Source organism: Equus przewalskii, chromosome 26 (genome assembly GCF_037783145.1).
Source record: "Equus przewalskii isolate Varuska chromosome 26, EquPr2, whole genome shotgun sequence".
In the NCBI taxonomy this organism is placed as follows: domain Eukaryota; kingdom Metazoa; phylum Chordata; class Mammalia; order Perissodactyla; family Equidae; genus Equus; species Equus przewalskii.
In genome coordinates, this window is record NC_091856.1 from 12,838,220 (window position 1) to 12,865,043 (window position 26,824).

General features: G+C 46.6%; 1 long non-coding RNA gene across 1 annotated transcript; it reads left to right on the forward strand.

Moving 5' to 3' along the window:
- The first annotated feature begins 4,355 nt into the window (after window positions 1–4,355).
- On the forward strand, window positions 4,356–21,933 carry LOC139079703 (uncharacterized). The gene is made up of 4 exons (XR_011533560.1): window positions 4,356–4,452; window positions 14,082–14,274; window positions 14,993–15,103; window positions 21,673–21,933. It is a non-coding gene; the product is annotated as an uncharacterized lncRNA (long non-coding RNA).
- Window positions 21,934–26,824: the final 4,891 nt, after the last annotated feature.

Sequence of the window (26,824 nt, forward strand, 5' to 3'; positions counted from 1 at the left end):
AGACCACATAACATTGAGTTGTTTGGCACAAGTTTGAAAACCAGTGTCCAGTAACAAAGTTGAAGTATGCCTGTTGAAGCTTGAACTTAATTCCAATTCAAATATCTCCATCCACGGGCATTCTTTTCTTTGGTGAAAGAGTCAAGTGTGCCTCACATCCAAACTCCTTTCACATAAAAGAGATCCTGCCTTTGGGGCTTCTTCCCAGTGCCCGATAGAATGGAGGCTTCTGGCTGTCAGCACAGGGCTACTTTACGGACCGTGGTTCAGCCCTCACAGAAGACGGGCAATGAAGAAAATTTGCTCAGAGATTTTAAAGAGCACGTTTGGCCAAACCAGACCTGCAGGAGGTTTAATGATGCTGGGATGTTTTGTTCTTTTGTTGGAAGGGCTGCAACCAGTAGTGCTTTGAGAGAAAGGAATCTCGCCCATTCGCAGGGGGGCACCGCCTCGGCTCTGGAGAGAGCAGGTTAATTTCAACAGCTGCCACTAGAGGTCTATTCACAGCTAGAAATAAGAAGAGGCATCATTCCCGCAGCCATCCCAGGGCTCCTGGGGAGCCGCCTGCCATAGGGTCTGCTCCCAGAGTATGTTGAGCTCGCATCACAGCTTCCAGTCCTTATGCTGTGGCCTTTTCATCCCCCAGAGACCTCATGTTGGGCCCCATCTCCACCAAAACCATGAGAGGACAGCCCCTTAGAGGTGCTGGCTGTCGCTAGTCTGTGGTTTGAGGGTGGACAGATGAGGAGGTGGTTTCTGATCACTAAATAAACATTTCTACATTCAGCAGTAGCATCGCAATTACCCAAACAGGTCTTCCTCCTGCTCCACGCAATAAATATTTCCCCAAAGATCTACCTAGGAATAGAGTTGTTTTCACGCAAAAGACACAAGCGCTCACAATCGGAAGGGATCCTTCCAGAATCCTATGACTAGGGAATGGATAACTCCAAATGAACATCTGCTTGGTAGATCCACACCTCAGGATTGCTTTCCATGGTTCTGAGTTGTCTGTAGGGGAGTTAGAAGTATCAGCCAGTGTGTTTAGAGCTCGGTTATACCTTCCATGCAGATCCATTCTGTTTTTTTAATTGAGGTAAAATTTACATAACATAAAATTCACCATTTTAAAGTGTGCAATTCAGTGGCTTCATTCACAGTCTTGCACAACCATCACACTGTCTAATTCCAGAACATTTTCCTCACCCCAAAAGGAAATCTGTACCCATTAAGCAATCATTCCCTCCTCTCCTCTCCTTCAGCCGCTGGCAATCACTAATCTGCTTTCTGTCTCTATGAATTTATCTATCCCGAACACTTTATATAAATGGCATCATACCGTATGTGGCTTTTTGTGTCTGACTTCTTTTACCCAGCATGTTTTTAAGGTACAGGTGTGGCAGGTATCAGTACTTCATTCCTTTTCTGGCTGCATAATATTCCATGGTGTGCATATACCACATGTTGTTTATCCTCCCATGAGTTGATAGTTCAGTTCTCTTGGGTATATACCTAGGAATGGAATGATGGTTCATTTTTGCATTGATCACCTATTGGCTACCAGGCAATGAAGTACAAAGAGGAAGAAGACAGGATCCTTCCCTCCCCCCAAGTAAACTTCCTCTATGCTTTCTGCGTGCTGTTCCTTTGTTCCACAAAGGTGCTCCAGGCACTGGAAGGACGTCCATGATCAAAACACACAAAGGTCCCCGTCCTCATGGCGTTCACAGTCAAGTGAGCAGATAGGAATGAAGCAAAGAAAAGAAAACACCAGATGAGCAAATAAGATAATTTCAGATGAGGGCTAAGGGCAATTTTACGTAAACACAAATATTCAGTTGTCTACTGGGAAATTCTCAATTGCCACAAAAACACTTAATAATTAGTATGTCCCAAACTGGACTCAGCATCTTTACCCCATTCTCTCCCCATCTAACCCGTTTACCTTCCTGGTTTGCTAACTCTGGTATTGGCCTCTCTAACCAGTGATTCAAGCCGCTATCCTAGAGTCCTCCTCAACTCTCCCTTCTCTCAAATCCCCATATCTAAGCAGTCCCACGTCTTCTGCATTCTCCCTTCCTTGTCTTGAGTCAGTCTTCTCTGCTCCATTACTCTTGTTTCTGCCCGGTTCAGACAACTATCATCGCTGTATTTCTGAAGGGCTTCTCATCTCTCTAATCAAGTCTTCACCTCGATGCCAGAATTATCTTTCTACCATACAAATCCAATCCTGCCATCCTCCAATTGAAAATCTTCACTGGCTCCCCATTCCACACAAGGTCAAGTCCAAACTCCAGCCTGGCATCAAAGGACTTCCACCAGCCGGGCCCTCACTACCCTGCCAGCCACTTCTCCTGATGACCCTCAGGACACCTTCTCTCCAGCAGAAATAAAGTCATACCATAGTTGCATGTTGCTCTCTCTGCCTGGAATAGCCTTCTCTCTCTGACTTGCCCTCCATTCTCACCCATCTCATCCTCTTCGAAGCCTCCCCATTCTTCTCTCCATCCCCACCAGACTGAATTAAATATAGTCCTCTGTCTTCTCCAAGCTTAGGTCCATTAGCAGTTACATTTACTAGTGATTTTCTTGTAAGATGGGCACAGGTCTGGTCACATCTATCTCCCTAGGGCTGAGCACTTTCTGTAAAGAGCGTGCTTAGACAAAGATTTTAGCCCCTCTGATCCTCAAGTTCCCTTCTGCAAAAGAGAGTTAATACTACCCACCTCAAATGGCTCTTATGAGGATTAAATGAGCAATGCTTTATAAAACAAAGAAACAAGCAAGCAAACAAATAAAAACATGGCCCAGAGCCTGGCCCATAGAAGGCACTCAAACCTTGTCACTACTTTGCCCATCACATTGCAGCAGGAATTTCTTCCACCACCCAACTGCTGTACCAGACAGCTTCTCCCCAAGGCCTCCATATTTCCAGCAATGACAACACCATCCAAATCACTCAGGCTGTAAGCTCCTCTTTTCCCCATTCCTTCCCATATTCATTTGTTCATAGAAACCTGTTGACTTTTCCTTTCACAATGTTTCTAGCAACAACACCTCCCTGTCCATTTCCAAAGGCACCCCACCCTAGTTTAAGAACTGATGACCTCAAGTTTGGATTATTTTTTACAATCCCCACTGGTCTCCTCACTCCCACTTCCCCCACCCTCTCTAAGCCTCTCTGTGTAGTAACTTTCTGAAAATGTATGGTTGCCAAAAGCTCCCATTCTATCCACACACATACAGGAATGAACTGTGGACTGGTTGATTATATTGAAAACAGTCCAACAACCGTACCAAAAGAGTATCGTTGATGACTTCCTGAAGCTGGAGGAATTCTGTTCTTCCATGTCTCCTCTTCAACTTTTGGTCAATGTCATGAGTGAATTATAGAGAAGAGATGTTAACCAAATTGCAAATGACAAAAAGTCAGAGGGACAGCAAATATGAAAGGTATTTTTTCCAATCTTCGAGGATGTTGAGTGAAAATGAATAAGATGTTGTGAGTAAGGATAAATGAGTTTTCTATTCAGATTCCAAAAATCAATTGCATACATTCCAGGCCAGGGTGCTCTTGCTTAAAAACAGCCCATGTGAACAGATGGGTAATGTGACTGCTGAAAAAAAAGGGTGAGTCACATGAGCCTCGTGTTGCAAACTCAGGATGTAATTGACCCATAACTCCATGCAGATGATATCTTGAATGTGTGGGACCACATCTGAAGAGGAACACTGACCAACCGCAGAGTATCCTTGAAGGAGCAATCAAGATAAAGACGGATGAAAATCCCAAGAATGGAAAACAAACATCACCATTTATTCCCAAATGGTAGACGGAGCTTCAGATGAATCTATGTCACATCATTATACGGAAGGCCAATTTTCTTCAAAGTCAGTAAAAAGCAACCTCCTGAAAGACAGATAATGTGAAGGGCCACTTTGGCTGCCTCAAAACTGGCATATCGGTCTTGCCTGTAACCCATTGCAATTGTTCCTACATTGGGGTAAAGTTAAATATTCATTCAGTTATTTTTTTTTCATTTAACTGAAGAATTGGAAATCACCCTGCTGTCAGTTAGACTGTAATAAACAGTGTTTCTAACCAAACAGAGGTAGGGCCAGACTGGAGCTGAAAAAATCACTTCTGAGAAATTGTTGCTTTCTCATCATTGGCATCTCCAGTGCCTTTTTGTTCTTTCTAATTCCTGTACAGGGATTTCTGAGATGCCAGGTTGCTGAGTTACCCCTACTTCCTTGTAGCATTCAATACAAAACTAGTTGCTATTTCTCTAGTCCTTCCTCAGAATCACACGAGTCCTTTAACAGACCCCTCCAACATTCTGTTACCAAGGCACCACGTGCTCTCCCTATTGCAGCAAGTTCAATAAACCTACATCTGCTTAACTACATCTATGCTCCTGGTGGTCTTTGACTGGTGGACTTATACAACAGGTATTTGTCAAACAGCTAATATGTGTTAGGTCTTGTACTAGGTGATGGAAGAAAATAAAAGTTGATTACAGATAAGAAAATAGAGGAAGCTGGATCAGTTCCAAAGCTACTGACAATAAGAAGGATAAAGAGAAATTAAGAACTAAGCCAGAGTAGTAGAAGTTGGATGAGCTGTGTACCAGGGCACCTGGCCCGCCCCTACCTCCTATGGCAGGTCCCTGTTGAACAAACATAGTCAGACTCTGTACCAAGTGGCACCAGTCCCCAGTGGAGCCCTATAGACTAGGAGCCCATGACTTGTGTGGCCTTGCTCAAAGAAGATGAGTCAGGCCAATTCTATTCCTATTTCAGGATGTTGAGCTAAAATTCACATAGGCCAATTCCAACTGGCAATGAAGTCAAAAGGCTTACCAAGAGTTACCCAACTGGAGAGGGAACTGGGTGGTCATTATGGACCAGCTGCTACTGAAGGCAAGAAGAAACTGATCAGCAGACAGGTGAGACCAGAGGTCATGTGAGACCAGAGGTCATGTGCAGAGGACAGCAGAGCTGTCTTAAGTGAGGCCATGAAGCCATCAAGAGACAGAGTAGCCTTGTTGAGCAATGACATCCCCATTCAAGTCCCCATGAAGCCTGGAGGAATGCAGGTTCCTGTCTCGGATTCTCATCAGCCTCTCTTTACAATTGACGCCCCTTTTGTGAAGCTAGCTCTTACTGCTACAATTAGAGCACTAAATAGGACAAGAAAGAAGGACAGGGGATCCTTAAACAACATCCAAAGACTAGTACTCTAGAAAGCAAAAAGGCAAATGAAGGGAATCAGAGTTCACACAGTGGTTTCCGAGTTCAGCCTGGGACCAGCTGAGGGGAGGAGCAGATGAGGAAGGCAAGAAGCAGGTTCCAGGTGGGGCCAGAGGCATGCCAAGTGGTACCAAGTCTGTGCTGCGGCCATTGTCTTGCTTATCAAGGTGTGGCTGGGGCGTCAACTCCATGAGGAAGCCTCCTGCTTCGTCTCCCAGTGTGAGTTGGGAACCCCCTGCCCACGTTCTGAGAGCGCCTTGGTTGACCCTCCTCAAAGCCCTTACCACTCTGTATCCTAATTCCTGGACTTATTTCCCTCCAAAGGTCCTCTAGACCAGTGGCCCTCAACCGTGGGCAATCTGGGCCCCCAGGGACCACTTCTCAATGTCTGGAGACATTTGATTGTCACAACTGGGTGAACTGCTGCTGCTGGCATCTGGTGATGCTGCTAAATATCTTGCGATGCATAGGACAGCCCCTCCCAACAAAGAATTATCTGGCCAAAAATGTTAATAGTGCCGAGGTTCAGAAAGCTGCTCTAGGCCACCACTGTCCTGTAGAACTCTTGGTGATGATAGGAATGTTCCATAATCTGTCCCATCCAATATGGTGGCCACTAACCACATGAAGCTGTTGTGCACTTGAAATTGGCTAGTGTATTGAGGGACTGAATTTTTAAATTGGTATTTAATTTTAACTAATTTAAATTTAAATGGCCACATGTGGCTCATGGCTTCTGTGCAACTCAACTCTCCTCCCTACTCCTCTCAGATTCTGACAACAACTCCTACCTCTCAGTGGCACTTGCTATAACTTTGTTTTTACACTTGAGTGAATATTTGATTGTCTATCTCCCTCAGTAGATTGGATGCCACCTGAAGGCAGGAAAAAATGCTCAATTTGTTCATCTCCCTGTTCCTGATGCTTAGCACACAAAATAGGTGCTCAGTGCACAGATGTGTGCACAACCAAATGATGAATGGCCAGTTAGGGGGTATACTCATCAGAGTTCTCCAGAGAAACAGAACCTATAGGAGACAGATACATACACACGCATATGTGTGTGTATATACTCATATATGTATATAACTCACATGTATATACTAAACATATATATAAAGAGATTTATTACAAGGAATTGGCTCACATGATTATGGAGGCTGACAAGTCCCAAGATCTGCAGGGTGAGTTTCCAAGCTGAAGGCCCAAGAGAGTTGACGGTTTAGTTCCAGTCCGAAGGTTGGCAGGCTCAAGAACCAAGAAGAGCCAATGTTTCAATTCAGGTCCAAAGGCAGGAAGAAAGCCAATGTCCCAGGTCGAAGGCAGTTAGGCAAGAAGAGTTCTCCTTTATTCGAGGGAGGGTCAGCCTTTTTTGTTCTAGGTAAGGCTTCAACTGATTGGATGAGGCCCACCCACATTAGGAAAGGCAATCAGCTTTCCTCAGTCTACTGGTTTAAATGTTAATCTCATCCACAAACATCCTCACAGAAAAACCCAGAATAAAGTTTGACCAAATGTCTAAGTGCTCCATGGCCCAGTCGGGACCACACAAAATTAACCATAGTGAGGGAGGAGGGGAGATGGAATTTCTCTTGCTGAGTTTGTGTTTAGGTAAAATTTTATTGTAATTAGGCAAATAGTTTTGTTTCTTTTTTTAAAGAAAAAAAAAAGGGCTTGAGGAGCTGTCCCAACTTTGCCCTGGCTCAGCCCTTATCTCTTTCCTGGAATGAGACAGGAAAGAACAAAAAGAACCCAGGATAAAATCCATCAATTCGGGTTCACACATGATTCTCCTCGTGGGACGCTGAATGGCACAGTCACTCCTGGGGTTTCCCTTGACTCGCTTGGCTATAAAGGGGAGTGGGAAGACCACCAGGAGCTGAGCTACCAGGCCCTCAAAATTCTGAACCACAGAAATTTGGGTCCCTGGGCATTGCTAACCCTGAAACTGTTGTTTGGCATAAAAATAAATGTTTTCATGAACAGAATGTTTTGCTATTTCAAAAACTCAGACTCTGGCCTCCCAGGTTAGAAAGCTACAATCTTAACTCGGCCTCTGGTGAGACACTCTCACTCTTTGTGCTTGGGACAAAAGGACTGTGGCACGCTCCTGCCACCTGGTGGCAACATACGGAAAGTTGTGCAAAGGCTTTAACCCCGAAGTTCTGATTTGGCCAAAACACAAGACAAAAAGGGCATGTATGAGGACTTGCATTAGCGAAACAGAAATATAAATTCATAGAGCACTAATCTAGGAGGAAACTTAATGATTTCTGAGTCCAATTACTACAATTTCCAAATGAGGAGACTAAGGTTGGAGATAATTTGTGACTCACTCAGAGACATGGAGGCAATAAGACCAGAGCCACCTCATCGTCTCCAATCACGTGTCATTTCCCCTCCAACCCAAGTCTAAAAACTAACAATTTCCTTTTTAGAGGAAACCGAAGACTTGATTAATTGGCAGAATGGTGAGCAATTAAAAATAATTATAAAGCAAACAAAGGGGACAAATTTCTATTCTGAACGTTTTTGTAACGAGCACAGGTCTTCGTAAAGAGCCTGTCCTTTCAGAAGTGACACAATTCTGCCAGGGTTGAATTCTGAGCTTGCTCTTTCAGTTTAAACGGACAGAGATGGATGCGCTTCAGCTAAGTCAAGGGAATGATTGCTTCCCTCTGCAGGAACGGGATATTATATTTTCATTTATGCTTTCGTTCCTCAAATATGTATTAAATGTTTCTAGGTGCTGGGGATACAATGAAGAGAAAAATAAATGAGATTTGTGCTCTTATGGAGCTCACAGTCCGGTGGAGGAAGACAGACAAGTTAACACGCAAGTCATGTGCAAGGTGGCATCGTGGGTGCGGCATGTGTGGTCAGGGAAAAGGCGTGAGCTAGGACTGGAGGAGGTAGCTGTCAACAGAAACAGAATCCACCAGAGCTGCTGGGCCTGGAGAGGTGGCCATGTCTGAGGGAGCCAAATTCCAAATGAGGTCGGTGCCAGAGTAGCCAACAGGAAATGTGGAATGGCAGCATTGCCCGAAAAGAAGAGTCAGGTGAGAGTGGGCATCAAGGAGGAGATCTGTATGGTCCATTATGCCCACTTGTCTATGGAAGGCTCACCTCTGGAATGCCAAGTGCAGGCTGTGGTTTTCGCCAGAAACAAGAGAAAGGATAGAGCGAGGCAGTAAGAGACTGGACCACTGAGTGCCACGTCTGAGAAGCCCTGTAGACTGAGCTGAGAGAGGGAGACTATTCATACACATCTTGCCTCTGTCAGGATTGGCCCAGGGACTGGCATGAGGCTGCGCTAGCAGGGAGGGGGGCAGCCAGCACAGGCGGCTCTGCGGTGAGGGTGCCAGCAGGGGCCATATGGAAACTCTGACCGTGATGTTAATTCATTCCTCTGTGGTTTTCTGTTCAGACAAATGTCGCTCTCTTGTGGGTTTAGCTTAAAGCTATTGGCTGTGTGGGGCCAAGGCCCTATATCCTCGATTTACTTTAATTTCCAATTCCCTGATCAGCTGAGTTTAAAGGAAGACATGATCGAGGTCCAGGCTACTGGAAAGACACCTATATACTTCAGAGAGCAGTTGGGAAAATGCTACTAGTTCCCCCCAGAGCTGAGGGAATTTCATTCTGTCCCACACAAAATACTTCACCAGTCTGTGAGGTTTTAGGGCAGACAGTAGCCTATGACCTTTAACATGTCTAATCCAACATCCTTGGGAAGAATATTGACTCTTTCAGGTGAAAAGTTGGCTTGGAGCAAAGAAAGATGGAAGACGGATCTTGGTTCATTCATGGTGCCACGATTTCTTGTGCATTTGATGGGTAGGGCCCCCCCCCGAGGAACTTTCCACACCCCCAACCTGCCCTAGGACAGTTAGCTGAACCTTCTGATGTGAACTTTGACCCAACTGGCAAGAGATTTGCTTCCACCAGGGCTTGGCCGCAGACCAACCCTGCGACTCTGAGCTCGTTCTCACTCACCGACTCAATTTCCTCAGCTACTCTTGAGATAATTTTCAGCACTGAGAAGAAAAACTAGTGTGGTGGCCAAAAATGAAAACGTTATGCAAGATATTAAATGTCGTCCAAGAGACAGTAAATTTAATGGCCCCAGAGTGGTTTCGGGCCTCCGAGAGGATTGTACTTCCCGGGCATCGCAGAAGCTGAGTGCTGCCTTCTATTTCTGCTCTGCGTTCGAAAAGTCATAAATAGTTAACTGTGTGAGTCCTTTTTTAAAACCTCCCGGGAGCATCTAAAAATAGCCTCTGGGGGTTCAATGCATATTTCCTCAGGTCCTCCTCTTAATCTTTCAACATTGGTAGTGACGATTTACTGTTACCGTCACCCACGGATTTGCAGAGACAAAAGCAGCTAGGCTGGGATGGAAGGCAGGGAGAGGCAGCGTGTCAGGACGATCCCTTGGGAGGTGGAACCTAGCATCGATTCACTATATACGTACAGGGATGAGAGATGTCAGCTCTCCTTGCCTTGGTTTCCCTGCTGGTAAAAGGAGAGAGGTGGGGAAGTCTCCGCCTCCCCGGGGTGGAGCAAGAATCTACCCTTGAGTGGAAGCTTCGACAGATTCTACAGCAAAGCCGGGCCCGCCAGCAGCCAAGTGCTATTATGACAAGTCAAGTCCACAATCATTATGTGCCTTTGCTGTGCATGTCACCCCTGCCGTTTCCTATCTTCAGGCCAGAGTGGGGCTCTCCTGCCAGTTTTCCAGCCCGGTGGCATGACCCGAGGCTGCCTGTCCATCACAAGCTTGATGGACAAGCGGCAGGACCAACTCGGCCGCCTGCCTGTTCTTCCCAGCCATGCCTCTGCATTCTTCATGCTTAACCGCAACAGAAAATACCACCTCTGTCTGACTCTGGGCCCATCTCCTTCGGGGAGGCGCCCCTTGCAAACAGACCACCAACCCAGAGCACTCCTTTCGACGGAGAAGGAAGGGGAGGGCGGCACATACCAGGCAGCCTCTGTGCCCTCCGTCTCCGAACACTCCCAACAATGCATGGTGATTAGCTGTGTCTCGGCCCCCGACACCCCTTAACCTGGAAAATCAGGCAGACTTTTCGCGACAGCAATCAGCTCCCAGACACATCGAACCGTAATGTGATTACGCCATTTACCAAAATGCAAAGAGGGATACTTGAGGCGTTCCTGATTAGGGCTGACATTATCCCTCTAATGGGCCACCGCATTAATCAAAGCTGTTGCTATGACTATGGTGATGGTGGGGAAATAACCCCAGCTTGATTCTGGGCCTACCAAATGCCTCCAAGGAAGAGGTCAGCTTTTGTTAGGCACCCAGCAGAAGAATCGCTTCTTCCTGCCCGAGAAGGGCTTTCTATTGAAATCGCACCAGCAGCCATAAAGGGAGGCCTCTGTTTTCTCTCACTATGTTGGGGTTTTCTGGTTCCATTGCTCAAGATGACTTGCAAGCATTGTCCTGGGAGGGATGGGGGGGATGGGTTGGGGGTGGAGATATGGAGGCTGATTTGTGGGCTGTCAGAGCCTTCTGCTTTCCAGAACTGTGTCTTAATTGCTGGTGGCCCCCTGGGAATCATGAGGGGCCTGAGAACCTGGGGGCAGCAGGGAGGGATGGTCTGTGGAAAAGACCCGCTTTTCCCATGGCCTAAACACTCTGGGCTCATGCTGCTCTCTCCACTCCAGAGCCACTAAAGCACTTGGCAGACTCAAGCCCATACCACTCACCCTATGACAAGGCAGATGGAAAAAGAGAGGCGGGAAAGAAATGGATCTGACAGGCCCGTATGGGAAACCCCCAGCCCCTGCACTGTGCTCCAGGGAACCCAGGGACTGCAGGGGAGGGCAGGCGGTGGGTGCTGGGGACAGGGCGTGGGAACCTTGCTCTGGCTCGTTAGCGGTAAATTGTTCCATGGACCCGAGTCAGTCCTCTATCAGGTGCGGACATGCGTTGAAAGGGAGCCTGCGAGGTCAGTGACATGGCACAGCCCCTCCCCTGACAATGCTCTGACAGGGACAGAGCACTGGAGCAGAATCAGGAAATCTGGTTTCCAGCCCAAGTCCTTCTAGAATTTTCTCTAAGCCTTGGTTTTTCCCGTCTTCAGAGTGGGGACAATGAAATCTACTCTGCTATCCTCACAGAGGAGTAAAAGTTCAAATCCCTTCATTTGCAGGAAAGTGATTTATAAACTCTAGAACACAGATCTTCAAATTTGGCTGCATTTTGAAGCCACCTAAGAAGGTTTTTTTTTTTTTTCCTTTGAGGAAGATTAACCCTGAGCTAACATCTGCTGCCAATCCTCCTCTTTTTGCTGAGGAAGACTGGCCCTGAGCTAACATCCCTGCCCATCTTCCTCTACTTTATATGTGGGACACCTGCCACAGCATAGTGTGCCAAGCGGTGCCATGTCCGCACCCAGGATCTGAACCGGGGAACCCCGGGCTGCTGCAGCGGAACGTGCACACTTAACCACTACACCACCAGGCCTGCCCCAGAAGTTTTTTAAAGTTCTGACGCCTGGGCCCCAGTATGAGACAGGCTGGTTTCATTGGTCTGGAAGGCGGCAGGGCATGGGGATTTTTCAAAGCTCTCACATGCAGCCAAGCTTGAGAAGCATTGCTCTCAAGTGCTGTGAGGAGCTGTACCCCGTCTTGGAGCCTCATTTCTAAAACTAACCTATATTTTTAATGAGGAAAAGAATTTTTTAAATAGAAGCCTTTGTGAGGATAAAAGTGGAAAATGTATATGACAGTCCATGAGGTGGGACATCCCGAAATCCTAATGAATGCTGAGGCCCTCATTAGAGGCCACTGTCTCTATTTCAGGGGAAAGAACCTTGTCCCCAGGGCTGAGACCCCAGAGAGTACCTCACCCCTTAGCTGCGGGACTGCACACAAGTTACTGGCTAATGGGGAACATTTGTGACACCCAAAGCCTTTCATACACTTGATCTTGCTTAATTATAGCAATAACCCGGTGAGGCGGGCACGGACCGTTGTTACTTCCTTCAGAAGCAACATCATAGTTGAATCAGGCAGTCAGTGGTGGAGCTGGGATTTTAGTCCAAATTTGTCTTGTTCCGAAACTGGAGTTCTTTCTACGACCTTCTTGGGGAGAACTGACCTGAGTCAATTTTGTCATTCACCATGTACATGCATGAGGTCTTCGGGCCACGGGTCTCTGTAGGTTATAATGAAAGCAGGTGTCAGAATCTGCCACGCAGACTCTCATTTATTAGCAAGCAGGTGCAAAAACAGGCCTGTGGCTTGCTCTGTGAGCTCAGTGATAGCCTGAATCATTGTCCTTTTAGGTGCCCCAGCAGAGCCTTGCATGAAAGCTTCACCCAGGGCAGAGGTGACATTTTTTAGCACTGGGATTCAGGTAACCTTATAGTTGGGTCGTGAGAAAAAACTTCTCTGATAATCAGCCTAACAAACACAGGATCCATCTGCAGTCATAAACTCAAGGTGCCACTCTATTTAGCTACCACAGGGAGACCAATCAGAAGACTACCAGAATATTCCAGCTCAGAGTTGACAGGTCTTTTCCCATGGCTGTGAGGAAGGAGGAGATAGGTTAGACCATTCATTGAGCCAACCAAACGTGTTGGGTACTGTGCTAGTTTCCTAAGGCCGCCAGAGCAAATACCTCCAACTAGGTGGTTTAAACGACAGAAAGGTACTCCCTCCCCATTCTGGAGGCCACAAGTCCAAAGTCATGGTGTCAGCAGGGTCATGCTTCCTTTGTAGGCTCTGCAGAATGGTCCTTCCTTGCCTCTCTCCTAGTTTCTGGTAGACGCCAGCAATTTTGGTGTTCTTGGGCTTGTAGCTGCATTGCTCCGATCTCTACCTCTGCTGTCGCACAGCCATCTTCTCTGTGTGTGTCTGTGTCTCTGTGTGTCCTTTCTTCTTCCTATAAGAACACCAGTGATACTGGATTAGAGGCCCCATAATGCAGGATGACCTCAACTTAATAATTATATCTGCAAAGATTCTGTTTTCAAATAACGTCACGTTATGGGCATGAATTTGGGGGAACACTATCCAACTTAGTACAGGTGCTTACGTTGTGCCAAGTGCTGCGGAGAGAGAAGACAAAGGTGGATCCCACTGCCTTGCCCTTGGGTTGCTCGCCTTACAGCAAGGGAGCCCAGCAGGTGGTCAGTGCTCTGGGAACAGTAAACACACCCGCTGGGGCAGCACAAAGGAGGCAGCTCATCCAGCGTGACAGAGTCAGGGAGGGAATCTGTGAGCTGACTTCTGAAGGCCTGGCAAGTGGCAGCCAGGTGAAGCAGGCTGGGAATGCAGCACAGACAGAGGAAGGGACGTGTAGGTCCAAGGATCTGGTTGTAGAAGGAGCAGGACAGGTTCCTTGAGACAGGAGTGTGGGCTCTGAGATCGCCAAGAGGTGACAGAAGAAGCCAGAATGTTGGACAGGGACAGGTCAAGAAAAGTTTCGTGTGCCAATCTAAGAAAGTTGGAACGTCTCCTGCGGATCGCAGGGAGCCATTGGCATATTTTAAGCAAGAGAGAATCACAGTCATATTTGCATATTAGAGCAATCGCTCTGAAGCAGTGAAAAGGATAAATCGGAAAGGCTAAGACTGGAAGTGTGAAATCTAAGTAAAAGACAAGGAATTATAAGGTTCTGGCATATGGTAGCGACCATGGGGATGGAGAGAAGGGAATTGATTTACTAGTTATTCAGAAGAATCTGCCCAGCTTATTGATGGATTGAATGTTGAGTGTGAAAAAGAAAGAGTGGATAATGGCATCCAAGGTGTTCTGTTTTGGTGTTTTATTTTGTTTTGTTTTAATTTCAGTTCTTGAGGTCATCCATGAACTATGCGGAAATGGAACAAAGCCAGAATCCTGGAGAACTTCAATATTTAAGAAGCAGGAAGAAAAAAAACAGCTAGGAAAGAATTCAGAGAACAAAAAAGTCAAGTGGCAGAAGAACTAGATCTACACATGGCGAGCGTTAAGCAGAGGGCCACTGGGACCCGGTTGGACCAGGTGCCCAAGCCATGGTGCTACTGAGGAGCAGGCTCCCCGGGGAAGAAAGGGCCCTGGGAGGCTTGGAGCCCCAGGAAGGAGGCAGGGTGGGAAGAAGGACCAAATAACTTTATATTGGATGAGTTGCCCAAGTCCTGATGTCCCCAAGAACAATGGGTCAGGGCAATTCATTCATTTGTTCAGTTAACTAGGGCAATCAATCGTTCATCCCAGTTTGCCCAGAACTGTTCTGGTTTTCACACTGAAAGCCTGACGTCCCAAGAAACCTTTCTGTCACAGGAAAACTGGAATAGTCGGTAACCCTAGGCACCAAACCCTTCCTGAGCGTCTGCCAGCTGACAGGTCCCGCGTTGGGTGGCATGGAGATTAATCACACCTGGAGCAGGCTTTTGAGCAGCCCACAACCTGGAGGTGAAATAATGGGCTACAAATGCTTCAAAACTGGCGAAGGGTAGGTTGAGCTTCCTCTCTCACTGCCAAGGGCGAGTGAAAGGGAAGTCGTTTGGAATAATGTAGGCCAGAGACAGAAGACCACTCTCTTAGCGAAATAAGGCTGGGATGTGAGTTCATCAGAAAGTATGTAATAGGAGAATTATTAATTTCTTGTATAAAATTGAGAGGGGCAGAAATTACGCTTATTCTGTTTTTTAATATAATAAAAGCAGTGTGAGTCCTCAAGACAGTTATGTTAAAAGGAGAAATTATTTCTCTTATACAGCTGAGGACAGCTGGGGTCAGAAGGAAGGGAAGAGGTCCACGTGGGATGACATGTGCTTGGTATTAGATACTGCAGGAAGGAACCAGTTACAATTCAGAAAGGAAACCCCTGGTAAGTCTCCCCTTCCATCCCGACCCTTACACCTGTATTAATTTCCTACGGCTGCTCTAACAAATGACCGCAATCTGGGTGGCGTAAAACAACAGAAATTCATTCCCACAGTTCTGGAGGCCAGAAGCTCAGCATCAAGGTGTCGGCAGAGCCACACTCCTCCTCGAGGCTGCCGGGGGTGAAGGGGTGTGATTCTGTTTCTTGCCTCTTCCAGCTTCTGCTGGCCGTTGGTGTCACTTGGTGCTCCTGGACTTGTAGCTGCATGTCTCCAATCTCTGCTCCATCCTCCCATGCCTTCTTCCTTGTGTTTCTTCCTATGTCCCCCTCTTCGATCTGTCTAATCTCCCTCTGCCTTACTCTTATAAGGACAGCTGCCATTGGATTTAGGGCCCACCTCAATCCATTCCAGGATGATCTCATCTCAAGATTTTTGAACTATAATTACATCTCAAAGACACGTTCCAAGTAAGGTCACATTCACAGGCTCCAGGTATTAGGACTTGAACATATCTTTTGGGGGTCACAGTTCAACTCACTACACCCTCATTAATATAATCTGAGCTCATTTTCCCCTTCTGTGTGTTGCGAGGGGCAAAGAGAGCCCTCTGGGCCTGAGAGAGAGCTCACTTTCCCTCAGCCTCAATTGCACGTGAACAGAAAAGCCATTGATAAGGCCACCATGTATGGTTGTCCAGTTTGTGCACTGCACAAAAGCCCTTGGCTAAGGGGCAACTAGGGGAGGGTATTGAATGCAGCCTGCTCTCTGCAGGACAAACCATGTGCCTTGTCAGCACTGCACCCACCAGGAGCAAGGGGCACCTTTTTCCTTCCTTTAAAGGTACTTCCCACATTCCAAGCAGTGTTCTTACTCAGAGGGGCTACCTTTTTCTGATTTGAACCATGGTGCTATATAGGCCAGGGGAGAATCTGGCTTTTGACATTCATTACCTCAACCGTGTTTGCCAGTGGCCAATGAGAGGTGATGGTACAAGCTCATTACTAAAATTTTTCAGGACCATGAATAATTTGCCAGACACCAAGAACGTTTGAGAAGGGACCAATTATTTCTACTGGAAACAGTGGTGTGAAGAGGGAAACAGGGCAGAACATTGCAACAGGTAGTGAGGTAAAGGGAGAGAGTTACTAGAAGCAGAGGGAGGAAGGGAGTGAATTCCTTCCTGGACACCTCCATGTGAGCACAGCCTCATCCTCACCCCACCACCCCCTTAGCCGTGAAGCCTCATTCCTCCTGTGATAGGAGGGGGCAGTGTAGCTAGCCTGAGACCTGCTCCCCACGCCCACCCACCCCCGCCCTGTGCTCTGTGAGACTGTGAAGTCGTCCCCAGAGCCCCTGCTGTCAAGGCCAGCTTGAGCGTTCATTGGGAGCCAACACGCCTTTGAAGAAAGCTGAGTGCTGTGATAGCCGAGCCAGACAGAGGAAATCAACGGCACCCGCATTGTGGCCAACTGTGTGTCCAGCACAGACACGCACAGGCATTGACTCACCTGGAGGAAGAGTAAGGCCAATCCCCCAAGGCCACCTGCCCAGAGAACAGCTAGACTTTCATCCTGCAGGAGAAGGGGACAGGAAAAAGGAGCCTGCCGTTCTGGCGACTGTGCAGTCCCCTAGGTGTGTACAACCCCCAAACCTCTCTGTAGCCACTATTTTACTGGATCTTCACAACAATGTCCCAGGACAAGCCCATTTTATAGATTTGGAAACTTGAGTTTCAGATGGTCTTGCTCAGAGGCAGGGCTCCTTGCTCCTGGTCGGGTTTTACCATTCAGAGAAGTGGTTTTCCAAGTCCGGTCCTTCTGTGTGAGACATGCTGGGAATCTGCAGACTGGGGTTCTAATCTAGACTCCCCCTCGCCGAGGTCTGGGGGCATGCCACTTAACCCTGCAGCAGCGTGTACTCTGTAAATAAAAAGGGATAACAATTATCTTCCCTACGGTAGCACTGTGGAAGAGCCAATAAAAATGATTAAAAAGCAATTGCCAACAATTGAAATAAAACACAATATAAGAGAGTAAATAGCTATGTTCTGCTAACTTCCATGGGAATTTAGAGATAATTAAAAAAAAAAAAAAAAAGACCAATCCCTGGATATCCATGTGAGTTACAGGGACTCATTAGGGAGACGGAAAGAAAAGTGGATTTTCTTGATGGTTTTATTAATAAGCAAAAGAGTAGATGGGTATTGTTTGTCAAAAAATGAGATTTTTTCAGGAGCATATGGCAAATTAATCATTAAGACGCTCTTATGGCTCAGACCCACTTAATATGTTCTCTGTGGTGTGTGTACAACAAACCTGCAAAATTACATTATGGGGACTATTAAATGATTCATCAGGGTCACTTCCCCAGTAGATTTAGAATCTGGTGCTTATTCATGCTTGCTCCTCTGTAAGCGTTATTATCTCAATTGTGTTTGCCAGTGGCTAATTAGAGGTGATGGTACCAGCTAATTGCTAAAATTTTTCAGAACCATGCAAAGTATTTATTTCGAGAAGAGGCAGAAATTACAGTTCCATCTTTGGCAGCAGAAGGGATGCATTGTGATTTTAACAAACGGTGTGGCTGCTGGTCCTTAAGAGTTTGAGATTAGTTTCACATGCAAAGTGATCGGCTGACAGTGTGTACCTGGAAGCTGAGATGCTGTTATTGCTCCCTGTACCCAGGAACATGTAGGCTATAGCCGGGCTCATGCTGTGTGTTTTAAATTCCCATGGCCCGGGTTTGATTCATGAGGGCTTTTTCTCTCTCATAACCCTTAACCAAAGCAAGATGGAGAAAACCGTGGGGGTGACAGTGAACCAGCTTCACCAGGGGTGGGAAGGCAGGGGAGAGCAGAGCAGATGAGCTCCAGATGATAAGAAAAAGTGCAATCTGTAGGTAAAGGGCAGACTTCAAAGAGCAAAAGAAAGTTTTTGCCAGGAAGGCACAAAAACAAGCAATCCAGGAAAGGCAGTGCTTAAAAATTCAGGCTGGCAACACTGATAAAGTCTGACAACCGATAGCTAAGCCTTGGACCCTGGATTGGGGGTCAGCATTGAAACTGATCCCTAGACAGGAAGAAGATGGAGGCAGAGGAAGGAGAGAGTCCAGGCTGGGTCTCAAACACAACGAGTACCCTGGCGGCGAGAGGGATGATGCTGAGGCCTGGAGAATGGGAGTTGGATAACCCAGTCTCATCTAGACAACTACCTTTACAGGCATCTCCTCCCTCCCAATATTTTGTTGGGTTGAGGAGCATCCAGCGCACTCAGCATCCATTCCCACTCCTGGCGTGCCTTCCCACTCAGCAGAGGCTGGAGACAGACATTACAACTCCATGGCTGGCTTGCAGCGAGGGTTTGCCATTCGAATCGGGTTCTGCCAATTAGATGCACGCGTGCCAGATTTGAGTGGGGGAAGTGAAGTGGAGACCATTTTCCTGCTGTCTTTACTGTTTCTCCAGGCAAGAAAGATCATGAAGATAGGAGACTGTGGCAGCCATGAGAATAAGTCTCTCACTTCTCCACTGCAAGGGCTGGAACAGACCCACCGCCTGCTACTGCGCTCTGAGATCCACCAGCACATTCACCCCCGGCAGCCGCGCTTCCCACGGGCTGGGAATTATCTCATTTTATTTAATTCTCACAATGAAGCAGGTCTTATGATGAGCCCCATTTTGCATTTGAGGACATCGAAGCTTAAAGACATTATGCAATTCCCCCAAAGTTACGTGGCTAGTAAAGGACAGGCTCTCCTACCTGATCCATTGTGCAGGTACCATGTGCCAGGTGCCAGGTGCCAAGCCAGGATCAGCAGGGAGGTTATTTCGCACACTCCTCACTATAAAGCAGTAGAAATGCCAGCACCAGGAGTCCAGCAGCGGTAGGTTGGGCTCAGACAGATCCGCTTAAGAAAGCTTCATCGCTGGGTTCCTTTTCAACGTGTTAGCATATCTGTAATAATTAGGATTGCCAGATACAATACAGGACACTCAGTTAAATTTTAACTTCTGATAAACAATGGATAATTTTTTAGTATAAGTATGGCCTAGGCAATATTTGGAACATACTTACCGACTAAAAAAATTATTTGCTGTTTATCTGAAATTCAGATTTACCTGGGCATCCTGTGTTTTTATTTGTCAAATCTAGCAAGTGTGGCGGTGATTAAGAAACCCCTCGCAAAGAAACAGGGGACACGTTATCCAAAGCCATGAGGTGAAAAGAATTTCTAAGCATTGCCTAAGAGGCAAAGCCAGGCATTCTTAGAAGAAAGAGAATAATCACAGTAACAACCACGGCTGATTTACTGAGCACCTTTCTACTCAGCAGGGCCCTTTTCATGGAATAACTCACTCTAACTTCACAACAAGCCAAGGGGATAGGCATTCCTGTTATTCGTGTCTTACAGACAACAGAGACGGAGACACACTGCCCGAGGACAGACAGCTAGCAAGTCAAAGGGCGAGATTCAAGCCGTGATGGCCAGTTCCAGACAGAAGTGTTTAACCACTGCCCATTCTCAGACAGAGCAAGGCTCCATCTGCCAAATTACACGGGGAATAGGCAACTCAGGTTTGCACAAACGTTATAGATTCCCTCTTCATTTGTTCTTTTTAGCTACACCAATCCAGGCGCCATTTCTTCCTTCATAGGCAGCATAGCCATTCTCCCCTGGCGTGGCAGCAATCTACCCAGAGCCTGTATTTTTAAACTACGATTTTCTTATTTAAAAAGTATTGTGTGTTAACCTCTTAAAATTTTGGAATACAAAAAGGAATACAGAAAACTATAGAAAAAATAAAGAAACTGAAAATCACCTTAATTTCCATTTTTTAACATGCTGTCCAGTCTTCCAGTCTTCCTGTACACACAAATTTTCTTCTTATTTATTCTTTTAGACAACATCTGAGTCATATCATACATACTGTTTTGTGGCTTCAGTTAACAATATGTGGTGATTCTCTCTTCTTTTCCACAAGTGGTCTTTGAAAATGCTATGGACTGAATTGTGTCCCCCTAACATTCGTATGCTGAGGCCCTAACCCCCGATGTGACTGTATTTGGAGTAAGGAATTAATTAAGGTTCAGTGAGGTCATAAAGTGAGGCCCTAATTAGATGGGATTCATGCCCTTTTAAGAAGAGACACCAGAGAGCTGGCTCGCTCTCTCCGCTGGGTGAGGACACAGCAAGAAGGCAGCCGTCTGTAACCCAGGAAGAGAGCCTCACCAGAAATCAGCGCTGCTAGATCTTGATCTGGGACTTGTGGCCTCCAGATCTGTGAAAAAATCAATTTCAGTTGTCTAAGCCCCCCGTCTCTGGTATTTGTTATGGCAGCCCGAGCTAATACACAGAACATGAGTTTTTTAGAACTATAATACTCCATCTGATGGATATACCAAAATTTATTCAATAAATTCCCTATTGCCATTTCTGTACACTGCTTACAAATTTGCACCTTCACAGGTAACACCTATTATAAGTAACCTTTCCCACTTCACTGCCTTAGGATAGATTTCTAGAGGCAGAGTCACTGGTCAGGTAACTGACTGTCCCAGTTTGCCCTAGACTGTCCTGGTTTTTGCACTGAAAGCCCCACATCCCAGGGAAGCCCTCAGTCCTGGCCGGTTGGTCACTATATCCCTGAGCCAAAGGCAATGCACTTTCCAAGGCCTTCTTACACACACTACTGATCACCCAGCAGACACATGCTCACTTCCACACCCACTGCATAAGATGCCTCCCTCCCAAGGTATAGTACCTAACCTGTAATTTACATTCACACGCTGCAGCACAGAGAGTGAGAAATAGGAGGTGTAAATTAAAAGTAATCCATACCCTAGAAACAGTTCATTAATATGTGAAGTACCCTAATCAGGAATCCACATTCCAGAGGTGGCTGGTTAGCATTTGAAAGACCCTAATCAGGAGCCCCCACTCCAACTCCAGCGCCTGCTACAAGCACTGTGACAAGTGCTTGCTTTAAATATCACGATCTGAAGTTGCATATTGAGCTCGATAATTAGCACAAGGGATATTAGAAATAATATTTCAGTGGGAAATGTGAGCTAGTCAAGAAACGTTCTGCTTTGCATTAATGGACTATTTCGACAAATCTGATACCGAAAACCAGCAACCTAACACCTTTGGAGTAACACTTTAGGTCAAGAACTCCGTTTGGTCCCCTCCCATCGCCCCTACAGTCATCAGATGATTACAGAGGTTTGGAATGGGGGGGGGGTGGCATTTTTGGGTTATTGCAATGACTAGAGAGTAGTAGACACGGGGAGGACAGCTAGCAGAAATCAGTGCCTGGGTCCAGGCTTGCTAAATATCCTACAATGCCCAGGCAAGTCCAGCACTCAAAACACCAGGGATGCTGGAGAAGTTCAGCCAATGAGCAGAACCTTGTGGCATTTTTGCCTCAAAGCGAACCTTCTAGGTTGAAGAAGCCCAAAGTGTGGAACAGAGGGTCTACACTTCAGTGGGCTTCCAAAACGGATCACCCAGTCTTTGCGTCTGTTTTCTGCTATCGTATTGGGTTTTGTTTATTATTTTGTTATCATTACAGGTGGCTGAATTTGGTCCAAGACTTGCTTGCATTGTAAGGCATCACCGAGAAGCGAGGTTTCGGAGGAAACTGCTTTCCTCACACACCTCTGATCATTGGAAACCATGAATACTCAACAAGAAGAAGCTGATCGCTGTGAACTGGCAAATTAGCCTAGGTCAGGTCACAAGAATGGGCATCTTTAAAGTTTGCTTTATTGTGTCAATATCCCCTTCAGTGCTATTAAATACCAAGGAAAAAATGAAACGCAACGAAAATGAAGCTTGTCGTTTCCTGTTCTATTTAAAACAATGCATAAGGCAAATCTCTCTGATGCTACTGTTTGCTGAAAAATATGCCAGATGAATGCGAAAGTGTGTACACGTGCGTTCTCCTTGATTATCCAGTCATGCATGCGCCCATTTCGTTTACATGATGGACCAGCTTTAAATTCGATCCTCAGACAGGCAGGCTGAAACTCAGAAGCAATGCCGCTGCTGGGAGGGAAGAGATCCCCTCAAAGGGAGTTCCCCACTTCCTACCGACCACCACCAAAGAGAGCCAGCAGAGGCTTGTGTGGTAGAGGACGGCTTCCCTACAGCAGCCAATCTCAACATCAATCGAAGCCCCTGGAGGGCTCCTTAAAGCACAGATCACTGAGCCCCACCCCCAGCGATGCTGGCTCCGGAGGGCTGCGGTGGGGTCTGAGAATGCATTTCTAACAAGCTCCCAGGTGCTGCGCATGCTCCCCGTCCTGGAACTACACTTTGAGAACCGCTGCTCTGGTTCTCAGCCCTGGCTGCACATTGGAATCACCTGGGGAGCTTTTAAAACAATCAAGACTCAGGCCACACCCCAGAATGACTGCGTCAGAATCTCCGGGGCGGGGCCCAGGCCCCAGCATTTTTTTTTTTTTTCAACACTCTCTAGGGAATTCCAACGTAAAGCCAAGGTTGAGAACCACACTTCTGGAAGGAAGCCATAGTCAAACGATAGCCGGCTTGGAAGTCCCAAGCTGGATAATAACAGCAGTAATATTAATTACAATGGATGCTATTTATTAAGTCTGACTGAATGCCAGGCTCTGTCCTAGGCCTCCTGCAGGCATCATCTAATTAATCTGTACAGTAACCCTATGAAATTGGTATTTTTGACCTTTTTTTTAAAAAAGATGAAACTCAGGCTCAGAGAGGTCAAGTGGCTGGCCAAGGTCACATAGGAATAAGTGGTGCATTCAAACCCAGGAGGATGTGACTCCAGAATCAACGTTTCTTAATGACCATGTGATGCTTCCTCCTGTCACCCATTCAAAGGGGTAGTCGAAACCAGAGCCAACATAAAGAACTAAAATTTAAAAAAACCAACTCTGGGAGGAAATGAGAAAAGTAGAAATGAAAACAAGGAAGGAGGCTTGGGCAGTTCTGGAGGTGGTGCTGAAGCCCAGGCTCCACGTCTGGCCATCCTCATGTAGATTGCACAGACACATGGGGTCCATTCGAAGGGCCTCAGTGCACAGCACGTCAAGGGAAAATGACCGGGGCTAGTGATCTTTACACCTCCCACCCTATGTTCCAGGTCAAGTGGAGACACCTCCAGAGCTGATGCCACAGTCAACAGAGGAAAATCCAGGTGACCTTATTCCTTGTCCACAAGGAGACCGAGGACTTCACGCAGCCTGGGGTGGGGGTGAGGAGGGGCAGACACAGGGCCGTGACATAAAGGAAGTCTGCCTGCGATGAGAGATGAGAAGTGGGACTGGAAGCCTCAGGGCGAGAAGGGGAGTCGGCATCAGGAGGACGCCGGGTTCCACTCGTAGCCAGAGTCTGGGAGCCTTCGGGGATCCAAACCAGCCCCTGCCAACATGGGAGATGCCCCTCGCATCACACAAGTGGAAGGGCCATGCGAGCCGCTCTCCTCGAGAGACTCTTACATTCCAGATGCCTGCAGTGGTCCGTGCATCGTCCATCACAATGGATCTTCACACAGTTGCTTGTTAGAATCACTTGGAAATGTTTAAGATACAGTGCTCAGGCCCCTCACCCGTGGATTCTGGTTTAATTGGTCTGGGGATAGGTCTAAGCATCTTGTGTTTTTTTAATGTTCTCCAGGTAACTCTAATGGGCAGCCATGTTTTAAGATACCCATAATTTACTTTAAAATATCTCAGCACAGACAATGTGATGTTATTACATTTTTGGATTAAGCCAGTGGCTCTTGACCTAGACTGCATACTGAAGCCACCTGGGGAGCTTTAAAAAATGCTAGTGCCTGGGGGCTGGCCCCGTGGCCGAGTGGTTGAGTTCGCGCGCTCCGCTGCAGGCGGCCCAGTGTTTCGTTGGTTCGAATCCTGGGTGCGGACATGGCACTGCTCATCAAACCACGCTGAGGCAGCCCCCCACATGCCACAACTAGAAGGACCCACAACGAAGAATATACAACTATGTACTGGGGGGCTTTGGGGAGAAAAAGGGAAAAAATAAAATCTTTAAAAAAAAAAACTACCAGTGCCTGGATGCCACCTCCAGAAAGTCTTCGATACTCGGTCTGCAGGGGCAGCATTGGCACCAATGAGTTTAAAATTCCTCCAGGTGACTCCACTACATGGTCAAGGATGAGAAGCAACGGATCAAGCTCTAGTCCAGAGACTGGTAGCATATTTAGGTATACGAGGTTTGGGGGTGGTCAAATGGCATTCTACTCTAGCTACTCATTCTTCAAGATAGTCACTCTTCCAGAGGGAGCTCCCAAGGTTCTTCCATAGCCTACCTCCATCAAATTAGCTCCCTGGACATCAAAAATGAGTTTTTATTAAATAGCATGATGAATGTTCCAAAAGGGCTCTCACTGGTGAAATTACAGCTATGTAATATATACGTATTGGCTAATAACATTTTAGAGGCACTTCCTACCTTTGCATGAATAGGATATGAGAATCCAGTGAGTCCTGTAGCCTTTAATCTTAGGGAAATTGTATTATGGATGTTTCACTAGGCATCTATTAGGGATATATTGCCCTAAGCTAAATGTCTAAGCGGGGCCACGTTCAGCAATGAATTCTCACAGATTCTGCCTAAAGCCAGCTCTATGGGTGACAGGAGCCTTGTCCTTATTTCAAATGAACCTTTCATACGAAGTGTAGATGAGCAGACTTCCTTAAGCTGATAGAACAGATGATACGATTTTTTGTGTGATTCCTTGCTAATAAGCATTTAGTTAGAAAATGTTTGTACACCTAGCAGAATTTGCACACATCCAAACTCATCAATTGTGTACATTAAATGCGTACAGTTTTTTTGTATATCAATTATACCTCAGTAAAGCCATAAAAAATTTATCTTAGAAAGACCCTCCCACCCACTTTCCAAATAATTAATTAATTAATTAACATTGCCATAGCTCAAAAAACCCAAAGGCGTCAGGGAGGTTGTAGAGGTATTTAACTGTCGCCCACCCACACGACAGCAGCCCCTGATGGCTGTCAGCTCGGAGCGGGCCTGGCTCTAACAGGAAACCCATGCTGTGCTCCTGTTGAACGCAAACAAGGCCACTCTGACTGTGATGCGTGAGATGAAAACAAGGCCACTCTGGAATCGCGTCTGAGCACAAAGACAGGAGCACTGTCCAAACCACGAAAATGGCCAAGCACCCCGCTTTCCCTGCTAACGTGAGTGACTGGGGCTTCTTCATCCACTCCAGCTTTTGCCCTGCTCTGTCCCTCCCACTTCGTAGATAAGACTTATGAAGCTACCCAATCATGGATCAGTCCCTTCTTTCCCATAGCACCCAAACCAGAGCAAACCATGCTTCCCCGAACTCTTGCCCAGTTCACCTAACACAGCCCAAATTCTAGAGTGCGTTCCTTCTCTAACTCCCTTCCTGAGACACTCCAAAGTTCTCCATTTTGTCTTGTCCCCCTTGTTGCGACGAACCAATTGTGTGAGTTTTCTCTTATATGTTACTGCATAACAAATTACCATAATTTTGGAGGCTTGAAACAGTAGAAATGTATTATTTCATAGTTTCCCTGGGACAGGAGTCTGGGCCTGGGTTAGCTGGGTCCTCTTCTCAGGCTCTCAGAAGGCTGAAATCAAGGTGTCAGAAGGGACTATGTTCCAGTCTGCAGCTTGGGGTCCTTCTAAGTTCACTGACGTTGTTAGCAGAATCTGGTTCCAGGTAGTTGTAGGTGAGGTCTCCTCTTCTTGTTGGCTGTTGGCTGTTGGCGAGCAACATTTTCAGCTCAGAGTGGCCACCTCTCACGTTTTAGCCACATGGGCCCCTCCACAGGCAGTTCACAACATGGTAGTTTGCTTTCTTCCAGACCAGGTGGATGATCTCCCTGACGTTTTCTCTTCTTTTAAGGGCTCACCTGATTAGGTCAGGCCCACCCAGGATTATCTGCCTTTTGACTCATTTGTAACCTAACCAAGGGAGTGACATTCCAACAAATTCACAGGTCCCACTTAGATTGGGGGGGGGTGGGGAGGAGGAATCATATGGGGTATGTCCACGAGGGGGCAGGAATCTTGAAGGGCATGCTTACCACACCAGGAAACCCAACTTTGACTACAAGTGTGTTCCTGGTGCCTTTGGCTGAAAGGCGCCAACACTTTTCAACTATCATTTTCTATGAAAGTGAGCCTAGGACTTGAGCATGATCAGACTACATCAAGTGAGTTCATAACACCAGGATGGGAAACTGCCGCGCAGACTTGCCAGGAGACTCAGCTGAGCCCATCCAAACCATCTGGGTGACTCACTCCTCCTTTTCAATGGCAAAGGCACTCATGAGCCTCTCCCACCAAAAGGCAGGTGGAGTCGAAGCCCAGAGAAATAAAGGAAGCCTAATGTGAGCTATTTGCTCAACGCCCTGGTCACCAAATTTGACCTACTTATGAAATGACCATTTCCCAAATTATACCAACTTTACCCATTTACTAAAATTTACCCTAAAGAATATTCTTCTTGAGTATATTCAATAAATAGTAATATATTCTGCCAGATATGGGAATGACTAGCTCTGCTCCCCTTCTGTTAGACGCAAGGAATACCCGCTAAGTGAGCAAATAAATGATATTTGCATTATCTATCATTCTGAGCACCTTCTGCCCCAGGAGTCTAATTCCAGTTATCTCTTTGGAAGAAAACATCAGAATGGTTGGGGACCTGGAATTCA